This window comes from Callospermophilus lateralis, chromosome 1 (genome assembly GCF_048772815.1).
Source record: "Callospermophilus lateralis isolate mCalLat2 chromosome 1, mCalLat2.hap1, whole genome shotgun sequence".
Classification (NCBI taxonomy): domain Eukaryota; kingdom Metazoa; phylum Chordata; class Mammalia; order Rodentia; family Sciuridae; genus Callospermophilus; species Callospermophilus lateralis.
Genome location: NC_135305.1, coordinates 52,675,297 through 52,687,955, shown reverse-complemented (window position 1 = coordinate 52,687,955; position 12,659 = coordinate 52,675,297).

The window sequence follows — 12,659 nt, the reverse complement described above, 5'->3', positions numbered from 1 at the left end:
CTGGGGCTGCGTCCCCGCTAGTCTTGCAGACCGCAAGGACCCCAGCAGCCATCGGCGGGGTGAGCTGGACTTCCGCGGGCCCCTGTTCCCCCCGGCTCTCAGCCCCGACGACACTTCACTCCCGGGGTTAGAGGGAGCGGCCCGCGGTGTAGCCAGCGTCCCTACTCGGAATCTGGGGAGGGAGTGCTGACCTCGCCCACTCCTGCTGTGGCGCGCACAGAACCCGGTTCCTTGGCGCAGGTCTGGTTGGATTCAGTTGGCATCCCGGGAACCTCACGTCCTGTAGGCATGAGGAGTCTGCTTCCAAGACTACACGTAGTAGTTCCATGCTCCGAATAGCTCAGACACTGAGGTCTTGGGGATGCTCTGAACGCACCAAGAGCCTCCATCCTCAGAGAAGTATTCCTGATTACCAAGAAGGGTGCTCCAAACGTGGCCATGTTTTCCTCACAGCAGCCTGTGAGTAGACTGGTGTCGTCCTAGGGCTTCAGGGTGAGGAACCAGGTCCAGAGAGGTTAGTGACGTCCTTTAAAACTCTCATCTGGTAAGGAGTAGAGATGAGCCAGGGACTCAGGTGCAAACAAACGGACCAGGCCCATGCTGTTTCCACAGCAGAGAGCGCTGAGAGCAAACCATCCGGCTAAGAACCCCTGATCACGGTAGATGGGAAGATGTGAATGACCACGCGATCACGCCTACAGCACTTGAGCTAGGAATGGTTGGTGGTGGTCTGTGGGGGGAAGAATAGTAGTTCTGACATTAGGAAATTGTTTCAAAAATTGCCAACAAAAATTGTGGAGCTTTTTTTTCTCTTCTGTAAGAGAGAAAAATATCCTGGATTTTGCCTTTTGGTTTTCTGAAACCTAAAATGTTTGCCATTTGAAACCTTCAAAGAAGAAGTTTGTCAACCCCTAACTAGGGACCACACATCCAACATGGGTGGCTCCTCCAGACTTTTGTTTGCACCAGCCTCTGTATCACCTGATTGCTTCTCCATCCCTTTTCCCTGCAGAATCTCCCCTTATGGCTGGGCTTTCTCTCCATCATTGAAGAGGCCTGTCCTGGTTTTTTTTTTTTTTTTTTCCTGCCCACTCCCTTCCCCCTGGCCGGCTGGGTTCCCTTTCCATCTCCTCTGCTTGGTCATAAGTGGAGGACAGGAATTGATCATCACTTCTGAAGTCCTGGCACCTTTACAATGCCATTCACACACTGAGTACCCAGAAAATTTTGCTGAACTGAACCTCAAGGCTTCACCCACCACACAGCTAATTTTTGACATAAGTTAGTTAGTGTACCACTGTTTGGGAATTCCTCTAAATTCAAGGCCATTGGTAGGGTAGTGATTATGTGCAATTTGCATATGCAATGATGTGCAGGGTACAGGAGAGACAGGATCCCACAGGTCCTGGAGGCAACAGTCCTATTGCATTTGAGACTCCCTAATAGAAACAAGTTCCCCAAAGATTGTTCCATGAAGTGGGGGGTCTTCCTAGTTCACTGCTGTCTTCCCAGTTCATAGCCCAGTGCTTACTACAAGTATTTCATTTTTCAAACATATTTTTAAATGAAAAGTTTAAACATACAGAAAAGTAAGCTGTAGATAATGAACTACAAAATCTCTCTCACCCAGTTGTATATATGTATTTGCTTTAAAAAAAAAAAAACTACACAAATGATGTCATTCTATTCTATTCCTACTACTGTTTCTGCCCCTTATCTTTAGTTGTTTTTTTTATATTGGAAATTTTCAAATCTCCATAATACATTTATAAGAAAAATGGCATAACAAATCTCCGCGTGCCCATCATCCAGCTTCAACCATTATTAATCTTACTTCTTTCCCATAATGTATCTAGAATATAATTTCTTACCAGTATTCATAGACCTGTGCCTACCTTTTTGAAGTCAGTATTATTCCATTTTAGGGATGCAACATAATCTATTTAACCATATTGTTACATACACAGTGCTCAAGTAAGTATATTTAAATATATTAATTACAACATTATGTGAGTATATCTGTGGGAGAAATTCTGATAAGTAGAATTATCTAGTCAAAAGGTACACACATTCAAAATAGAAATATATTGCCAAGTTACATTCCTTAGTGATTGCCCCAATTTGCATATGCAATTGTCTGCAAGTAACAGTGGTTTAAGCATTAACAGCATTTGGTTATCTCTTCTCCCCAGGAGTCAGGAGGTGGGTGGGTATATAGCACAGTGGCATCATCAAGAATCTTCCTCCTTCTGATCTTGTTTCCCTTGTGTCCTTGCATTTGTGGCCTCACAATTGCAAGAGGGATGCTACCCTTGCAGCCTCATGTCCTCACACCAGTAGAAAAGGCAAGGCAGAGGCAGTAAGTTTTCTCTTCTTGAAGTTCTTTAAGTCAGGGCAGGAAAGTCAGACTTTTCCTGATTTCTCATTGGCCAGAACTGGGACATATACCCCCTTGTAGAGCAGTCTATCATTGGCATGATCGTCATGGCTGATTTAGACCAGAATTCTTCTCCTGAGGCTGAGGTGGATCAAGGGAGGTCCTGGTCTTACAATGCCTGATGTGTAATGGGTGATCCCTTAACACCTGTCAGGAAGTGATGCAGTTATGAACCAGTGACAGTGGAGAGGGGTTCCCCGCATTTGTTAGAGTGAGAGACATGGCTCTTGGGTGTTATGGAGCAAGGGCCAGCTCAGAGCTGAGGCAGCCACCCTCAGTTACTGGTTCTTGTGATCATGCTAGAAAGACTTCAAATATGTTGCTCAGACTAGCCAGCATTATTTTATCAAAAGGGATAGGAAACTAGGTGCAGTGGCACACGCATTTGATCCCAGAGGTTGGAAGGCTGAGACAGGAGGATGGCAAGTTCAAAGCCAGCCTCTGCAAAAGTGAGGCGCTAAGCAACTCAGTGAGACCCTGTCTATAAATAATATACAAAATAGGGCTGGGTATGTGGCTCAATGGTTGAGTGCCCCTGAGTTCAATCTCTGTACCCTCCCAAAAAGATAGGAAAAGGGGAAAAGGGGACATTTTCACAGGAGAGAGTGGATAGAGGGATGTCATGCCCCTCCTGCCCTCGTGTTTTATTGGAAGTCCCAAAGAAGTTTTCAGAGAGTCTCACCCAGATCTACCTCTTGACTTCCAACTGACAGAATTATATCAGACTTTCAAGTCCCCACTGTGCCTGGTCTCTGTTATCTATCATTGAATACAAAAAAAATGTGCTTGTTCTACTCAACTCTGATGTATTATGGCACTTCTGATCAACTTGACTTAAAATATTAAGCAGCAAAACTTTGAAATTCTTTTTGCTGACAACCTTCACAAATTTTACAAAAGTAATTCAGCACTTTGAATTTGAATAATTCTTTTTATTTTTCAAAGCACTTATCATGATCTCATTTGATCTACCCACATCTTATTTTGATGTTACCTATGTGACCCTGAGATTCCAAGTGGTCAAGGGATGGCACCAACAGTTAGGGGTAGAGCTTGGTCAGAGTCTACACTTTTCTCACCAAGCCTGACTTCATTTCACATAATATTTTGCTTATCCAGATACCAAAAAATATTCCTAGCTGCCACCATTCTCAGTGGAAGTGACTTCTGCCCTTCTGAGCCAATAACAATGGAGAGTTATGGGCATCAGCCATAAGGTGCACCAGAGTCTGAAGGTCACCTCAGAGATCCCCAGGCTTTGTGGAGTGACAGGTGATTACCTATAAAAGTAGAAGAAAGGCAGGTGAAGATTTTAATTTAGGTAACCTCAAACAGCAGCTTATGTAAGAAATATACCATTTGACCCACACCAAGGTGGGGTCTACACTGGCTTACCAACAGGACTAAAAAGTAGCTAGATAATTCAGTCAAATAGTGGGTCTGGATTTTCCAAAATTAAGATGTGTGTGTGTGTGTGTGTGTGTGTGTGTGTGTTTCTGCAGGATTGGCTCTTTTGGTATCTATGTAGCCTATTAGGGGACAGCTCCTCAAGAGCAAAGACCATATCTCATTCATCTTACTATTACCAGTTTGACATGGTACCTGATGCAAAGCAGGTGCTCCATAGACATCTGTCAGGTGCACGATGCAGGAATGGTCTGAGTTCTGTCTGCTAATGACAGATGTTCTCCCTGTTATCAGCTATTAGAGTACTCCGTTTATTCTACATAACACCAAGTAAAGGCTATAATTGACCAATCAATTATAATTACTAATTTATCCTGTTTTCTTCTTCTCTTCTTCTTCTTCTTCTTCTTCTTCTTCTTCTTCTTCTTCTTCTTCTTCTTCTTCTTTTTGTTTGTTTTTTAAAGATGAGGACTTGTGGGCTGGGATTGTAGCACAGTGGTAGAGTACTTGCCTCACACGCATGAGGCCCTGGATTCAATCCCCAGCACCATGTAAAAATAAACAAATAAAAATAAAGATATGTCCATCTACAACTAAAAACAGAAATTAAAAAAATACAGGGACTTGCCATGTTGCCCAGGCCAATCTCAAACTCCTGGGTTCAAGTGATCCTACCCCCTTAGCCTCCAAAGTGTCTGGGACTACAGGTGTACACCACAACACCCTGTTATCTTTTTAAAAAAATGTTTATTTTTAGAATATTTTAAACTTTAAGAAAAGTTATAAAGATAGTATACAGATAAGTATACTATCTGTATAAGAAAAGTTATTAAGATAGTATATACAGATAGCATAGAGAGTTCTCATATACCTGCCCCAGTTTCTCTGATTAGCATCTCCCATTAGTATGGTACATTTGTCCCAATTAATGAGCCAATATTGGTACATTATTATTAAGTGGAGTCCATACTTTATTTAGGATCCTTCAGTGTTTTCCTAATATCCATTTTTCTGTTCCAGGATCTAATTTATTTCCTTTTTTAGCTCATTCATAAGAACGTGAGTTCCCCAAGGGTGAGAACCATGCCTGTCTGGTCCCAGTGCAGGGCCTTCATGGGCTCTATAAACTACTGAATGAAGCTTTGAGTGAATGTTTGTATTTTTAGCTTTTAGTAGCGCCTGGCACATAGTAAGTCCTCAATAAAAATCTATAAAATAAACACCCAGCAAAATACGACAGGAACTTTGTGTTAATGAGCTTCTGACAGTCATGATAAAGGCTGCCACTTGACAGGTAGCACGGGGCCAGGGAGCCAGGCCAGCCAGCTGTCCAGATGGACAGACAGCCCGTCAGGAGTCAGCTGGCCTCCAGAAGGCCACACCCCTCTTGGTGAGCACTCACCACTCCTGGGTCTCCTGTTTCTCAGTTTTCTCCAGTTCTGCCTGAAGGCTTTGTTCATTAACAAAGGATCCATTGTATTTAATCAACAATCTAAAAAACTGACTTTCACTTCATTTTGCTTTACTTGACTGATTCTGGTGCAGGCTATGAGATTCCAATAGGCCTTCTTGGCAGACAAGGATGGACGAGGATTCCAGAGATCCCCCTTTCTAAGGGCTCAGTGATGAAAACAAAGCTCCCCAAGCACAAGACTTTGCTCACTTCTCCCTTGGGCTGAGTTAGTTCACTTGGTGCCCAGGGTTCAGGGCTAGCTGAGGAGGCAGGGGCTGGGGGTTGACCTCTGGGCATGTCAGTCAGGTTGGCTGTGCATTAGTTCCACAGGTTGATTAACTGCTAGGGTTGGTGGGCATTGGGAAAACGAGACAGCCAGTGCCTCATCTTTAGGACACAACAGTTCCAGTCCACTCCCTGGTCCTGGCCAGTCTTGCTGTGGGGTATTTGTGCATTTGTAAGGGAACAAGAAGGGGAGGGAACCAGGTGGACCCTTGGACAAGGCTGGTGCTTCAGGCTGGCTGCTCTCCTGGCTGGGCTCTGGGGGAGTTCCCCAAGAGGGATCTGTGCTGGTTATGTAATGTTGTGATGCCTTCTCCCCTTTCCTCTGGTCTTTTTTCTTGTCTCCTTCCCCACCCTTCCCCCACCCCTACTATGAGCCTTCTTAAACAAAATAATACAAAATAAACTGAAATTTTTAATAAATGTTTTTTATACCCATATCAGGATGTCCAAAACTGGACCTGGGAAGTTTTAGAAGTTGGTCTGCATAGCATCTTTCTCCAGGCAGCAAACACAGTCTTGAAGAATCATGAGCTATATCACCAACTAGCCCCAAATCTTGAGGCAGTGATCATTTATTTAGCTCATAATTTTATAGGTCAGCAATATGGCCTTATTCATATGTCTGGTGGTTGGCTGGCAGTCAGCTGAGATGATGAGGGTAACTGGGCTAGCCTGGGTTTGTTTCCATGGTGACAGGTATTGGGTTCCAAAGATCAGCAAAAAAAAAAAAAAAAAAAAAAAAAAAAAAATCCCAACGTGTAAGCAGTTTTTAAGTCTCTGCCACCATTATGTCTGCAATTTCCCATTGACCAAGATGAGTCATGATCAAGTCCAGGGTTACCGTGACAGGAGACCACTCAATAGCAGGAAGGCATGAACAGAGTGGGCCCCTGACCATAATCAGTCACAGAAGAAGATGCCCACCACACTCAGAAAAAAACCCAAGCCAACAGAAAGCATCAGCACTGCAGGCTGAGTTGTCAAGCCGAAAAGAGCAAAGGTCAGGTCACCATTTTGGAAGAGTCAACTGGAGAGAAGTATCAAATACTTTGCCAGGGGTAAAACTAAAATCAAGATGATAAATTATAAAGAATAATTTCTCCACCCATTTGTTTAATATTCATTCACTGAACCAAGAAGCATACATCAAGAGTACTCTATGTGCTGGTACTATGCCAGATCCTAGAGGTGCAAAAACAAGGGGAATATAGTCCTGGCCTCAGCTGTGGGCCAAGCAGTTTTTAGAGGGGCAGAGGGGAGACAGAGGAAAAAGAGATCCTGTCACGGCTGAATGCCCCCACCAAAATTAAAGCCAAAACTTAATCCCCATTGGGAGGATGGGATCTGGTGGACAGTCAAGAGATGATTAGATCATGAAGTCTCTGCCCTCACGAATGGCTCCGTCTATTCATGAGTTGATCAGCAGATTACTGGGTTAATTCATTGTCTTGAGAACACATTGTTACAAAAGCCAGTTTGACTCCATCACTTGTAAGTGACTTTCTGACATTTGCTGCCCTGCACTACCCTGGAACTCTGCACTGTCCCTACCAGTCAAAAGGCCCTCATCAGATGCAGATCCTCAGCTGCCAGAACCATTGGCTGAATAAACCTTTATTCTGTATAAATTACCCAGTCTCTGTGTTTAGTTATAGCAAGAGAAAACAGACTCTAAATGCCTTTTGAAAAATGCATTTTGAAGAAAGCATCCGTCCTGACAGCTGAATGATCAGCTGCAGAGGAAAGCCCAGTCATACTGCCATTAACTTTCCCCCGAGAACTCAATGCTAGTGCTGCTGGTAAGACAGAGAGTTAAGGGGGTGGCTAAATGTGGAGGGGACAGGAAAAGGAAAGACAAAGATGTTTGTTGGGAACATGGTTGTTTAGAACTTCTGATTGCAGATGTTCTGCAGTTAATGGGGCTGAAGTCCAGGTGCCTTACCAAGGATGAAGTATGGTTTCCAGGAATCTTCTGTAAAAACAAGAAAGATGGTTCCTCTTAAAACAGGGTGGTCAGGGCCAGCAGACTTGGACCCATGGAACACTCTGTAATCTGCAAGGTTCTGAGCAGTTAGTCTGCAGTAGAGGGAAGTAAAGAAGAGAATGGGGATGGGAATTTGCTGGTGTGGAGATCAAGTGGGGCTCTGAGGAAGGTGCATGCAATAGAGGGCACCTTGGAGCTTAGTGGGCTACCCAGGTTGGAAAAAAAGTCCTGCAAAGACAGCCCAAGAATTGTGACTTTTTCCTTCCTTTAATTAATTTGCCCAAATAATCATTTTCATTGCAGAAAATTAGAAAAGGCAGAGAAGCAAAGCCACGAACAAAGTCATCTCTAGTTCCACCACGCTGAGATAACCCCTGTTTATATGTCTGCACTGATTTACCCAGACTTGGTAACAGCCTCTCCCATCCTGGGTTGGAATCCAGCCTGGAAGCTCCAAGGGAAGAATAACAGCCAAGAAGTCAACTGTAGCAGCCTCCCCCTCTTGCCGCATGCTCTTTCTCCCACCTGGTCTCCCTTGCCTGTTGGATCCTTTGTAGAGCTGGATCCAGGAACCAGGGCTCAATAGACATTTGGAAAGATGCTCTGGAGAAGCATCAAGAAGCCCTGAGCCCTCCAGAAAGCTGACCTAACACATCCAGAGGCTTCCCCAGTCTCAACATCACCTGCAGAAGAGCTTCTTTCTAGTAGCTCCTTTACAACAGGATTCACTTACTTCCCCTGCTATTGGAGCAATAAAGAAGATGGACTGTGGGTACCCAGGGTTCAAGTCCCTGGGAAGGTCCTGTGTGGTCCCATAAATGTGAAGGACATAATTCGTACCCTGGACAAATTCACAGTCTTTCAGGTCAAACTTGAAATCACCATGGTAACCTGACTGTAATGGAAATTGTCAGCCAGAGAGGGGCTGCATGGCATGATGTCTCTAAGGGCAGGCTGCAGGGCTGCACTGCCTGGGTCGAATCCTGGCTCTGCTGTTGGTTAGCAGGTGACATTGGGTGTGCTGCCTGAGCTCTGCCTCTATCTCCTCACTGGTAACAGGAGCATTACAGTAGCACCCCATTTGGGTTGTTACAAGTAAAACTCTGTGCAAGTGTTAATTATTCATCAGAGTGGGAGCTTTGGAAGCACGAGACAGGGCCTGTTTTGCACAGGCTGAGAAGTCAGCAGGGAAGGAATTCCAATGTGCCTGCTCAGCTGAGTGGAACGCAGCAGCCAGGGGAAAAAAAATCATCCTTCCTGCTTTTATGCAACCATCGGGCCTGAATTCTGGTTTGTCCCATTATGGTCTGTAATGGAGCTGAGGAGTTGGAAGATCCGTCTGCCCAGAGCTGGGGCTGCCAAGGGCATCTCTCCTGCAGTGCAGTTACATAAGGACTGGGGTTGCTGCGTGGCACCCTGAGGAGGAGGGTGACCAGCCTGTCCCAGCAGCCAGGAGCTGCTCTCTCCTGGAGGAGGCTTGCTGCTGGCATGTGGCCCCCACCCCGAGTCCTTACCTATTCATGTCTTAGGTGGGAATCATTGTCCTGTGCCTGGGAGGTGTTGCTGTGAAAAATAAAGTATCTTTTACTCTGACAGATGAGCAATGAACTTTTCTTGTAGAAAACATCCAGAGAAGATCATTCAAATTTCTTGTAATTCCTCTACCCTAAAATCATGAATCTTTTATGTTTCGATTCACACCTTTTCTCTCATCTCCTTATCTCTCTGTATACATATTTTTTTCCTACCAGAAATAGGATCATAGAGTACATATTACGTTGCAGTTGTCTCAAGTTTCTTTTCATGTCACTAAATATTCTTCCCCGATGTAACTCGTAACGCCTGCATCGTATGAATATGCCATATATTATTTAACCAATCCCTAGGGTTGAGAATTTAGATCATTCTCCATGATCTTCTGCTTTCCTCTCAAAGCTCTGATGCACAATCTTGTAGATTATTCATGCTTATTTCCTGCAAATATTCATGCTCATTTCCTAAGGATCGTCTCTAAAGCTCATCAACAGCTTATCACATGTTTTAAGGCTTTGAATGTTCACTACAAGGGGTCCCCATGGGACTCCCAGGAATGGCTTTCCCCCCTAGGGCCTGCCAAAGTAGGCCTAAGCCACTTGCTGGGAGCTAGGGACTGGGCAGGTCACCACACACCCTGAAAATTTCTCCAATTCTAAAAAAAAAAGTGGCTGGGACAAGAACATGACAGACGGCGCAGTCACCAATGTACAGCCAGGACATTTAGTTGCTCTTTGGAGACTCAGGGAATTTAAAGAGACCAGGTGGAAACTTGTGAATAATTCCATGGGGGTGAATGAGTTCTCAGAGAGAGAGAGAAAGAACAGATTGTCCTGCTAAAAACCTTGCTTGTAACTTTCAGGGGAGCCCTGGGGCTGCCCACACCTCTGGGCTATGGACTGTCTATCCCAGCAGATTGGGCTTCCCAACAGCAGGAATGTGTGCTTCATCTCCACAGCCCACTTCAGCCCAGGACCGGTAAATGCTCCAACTCAGCAGTGCTTGCTCCTCCCACTTTCACATTTGCAAATCAAGGCTGTGGGCATCTAACTACCTGGTAAAGTGTACACTGGAGCATTTTTTGATAGACATGTGAGCAATGTCTACCAAAGGCCTTATCATATGCACAACTCTCAGCTGTAACTTAGCTTTTAGGAATATCCTAAAATTAATCCAAGTTCTCCAGGAACTGCCTCCTGCCTGCTTCCTCGGCATCCTTGATATTGGAAGGGCATTTCATGTCCCATTACCCAAATTCTTTCTCCATGCACAGGGAAACATGCTACTTTCTCTAGTAAGCCTTCCTGACCCCCAGATGGACATCTGCATCTCTAGTGCATGTTAGAGTCACACACTTACCCAAACTTCCCAGCCCCAGTCCTTGAGGGCAGGCAGGTGGGGAGGAATCCCTATCTGTCTTATCTTTACCTTGTGGCAGAGTGCTGCACCAACAGCAGGTGCAGAAAGTGTGATGGGAAGGCCCACTTGGGAAAAGGATGTTCTTTTCATGAATCCCTCTCCTCTCACTGCTGGGAAACTGCATCCTTCTGCCTGCTGAGATTGGTCGCAGGCTTGAGCTGTGGCCACAAAGCCATTGCCACCCACCCATCTTTTGGCATCATGATCTGAAGTTTAGTTGAGCACCCAGAGCCTGGAAGAGGTGAAAGATATCGGTCAAATGCTCACAAATGACCTTGAATCTGTGTGATCTGACATTGAGATGCAGTTTCTTCATACTGCATTAAGCTTAGTTGCTTCGTACCACAACACAAGTGTGATTATTTCTAACGGAAAAGAACTCATTTCTTTACAATCAGGTCTAGCATGCAGAACTTTAAATCTATGCCCAGAGTTCCCCTAGTGAGTTTCAGGGAGGGTTTAATTAACTACGATTTGATTCAAAGGAGCCAGCCTTCCAAAACAGGAATTTGTGAGACGAGGGAAAGAGCTGCAGTGAGGGTACTTGTCAGAGAAGCATGGAGGACAGGCCAGCTCTGGCATCATTGATTCCATGACCCCTTTTCATTATTAAGAACTGAATTTTTGTTGGTAACATAGTTAATTACTGATGGCTAATTTGCACATTTTTAACCAGGCTGTTCTGGTAGGAGATGCCAACTGCACTCAACCCTTCAAGGTGGGTAAAACCATTCCAGTATTGTAAATGAGAATGCAGAGGCTCAGAGAGGTCAATTAACCTGTTCAAATTTACCCAGGTCCAATTTGAATCCTGGGTAGTCAGGGCTCTTCCACATCCCAGTGAACCTCACACAGTCTTGCTTTACAGGCTCCCGGTGTCCAGGTCTCAGCCCAGCCCAATAAAATCAGAATGGATGATTTTTTTTTTTTTTTAAAGATCACCAAGTACTATAATGAGAAGGCTGGGTACAGCAGCCTTGACATTGCAGCCCCCACTTGGAGGACCCTGAATTCACAGGGAGCCCCTGACAGAGGTGACAGAGGCTCTCACCTTCAATGCCTTAGAACTGCTGGGGGTTTTGAAGACAGATGCAGCCCTGCCACCCCTGTGCATCAGAGAAGGTGGGGACTCTGGATGGGGGAACTGCACATCAGCATGTAGCCTTTTTAAAGCTCCCCGGGTGATTCTAAGAGTATCAGTGTTGAAAATTAAAGTCCAGAGCCTTAAATCAAATTGCATCTGCAAGCCTGCCCCCTAGGCAGTCAGCCAGCCCTGGCCCAAGCAGAGCGGAGCGCGGGGCATGGTGGGCCTGGCCTCTGTGGATTCACCTTGAGCAGCAGGATGAGGAAGGAGGAGAGAAACAACAATCCTCATTCACCAACCCAGCATGTGGAGATGCTAACTACTCAAAAAGAATCAGCCAATTTGGGCTGGGGATACAGCTCAGTTGGTAGAGTGCTTGGTTGTCAAGCACAAGGCCCTGGGTTTAATCCCCAGCACAACCAAAAAAAAAAAAAAAAAAATCAGTCAATTCAATTTGTTGACAAATTTACTTGACAGAATCTTTCTTCATAGGGAAAAAGCAAAGTCTTTGCCTAGAAGAGTGATTTTTGAAAGTGTCACAAATGGGGTTCAGATGAATGAGGTTCACTGTGTGGACAAAGGGAACTTAGGGGACAGAAAATGGAATCCACAAACCTCCACAGTGGGTGGATGACACAGGCTCTATATGCAGAGCAGGCAAGGAGTCCCCAAGGGGAAACAAAAGAAGGTGAACAATTGATGCAGAAGGAGGAGCAGGCGAGGTCAGGGTGAGAGCCGTGGGAGGAAGGCAGGCTGGGGTGTCACCAGCTGGGGCTGCAGTGGCCAACAGCTGCTGCATAGCAGGTCTGGGATGGATTGAGCTGCTTCATCCCAGTGACACCCAGGCTCCTTATCCAGCAGGGGGTGACCTTGGTGGGGGGACTGCTGCCCTCCCCTTAGTACTCTCCCTCCCTCCCCCACCTCTGGCCTCCTGCAGACCTTGGACAGGTCATCCTTGTCCTCTCTGTGGGAGAGGGTAGAAATGGCTGAAGCAAAATCTTTGTCCAACCCCAAAGACCTCCCACAAAGGGAGAGGAAAAAGAAAACGGCTTTATTA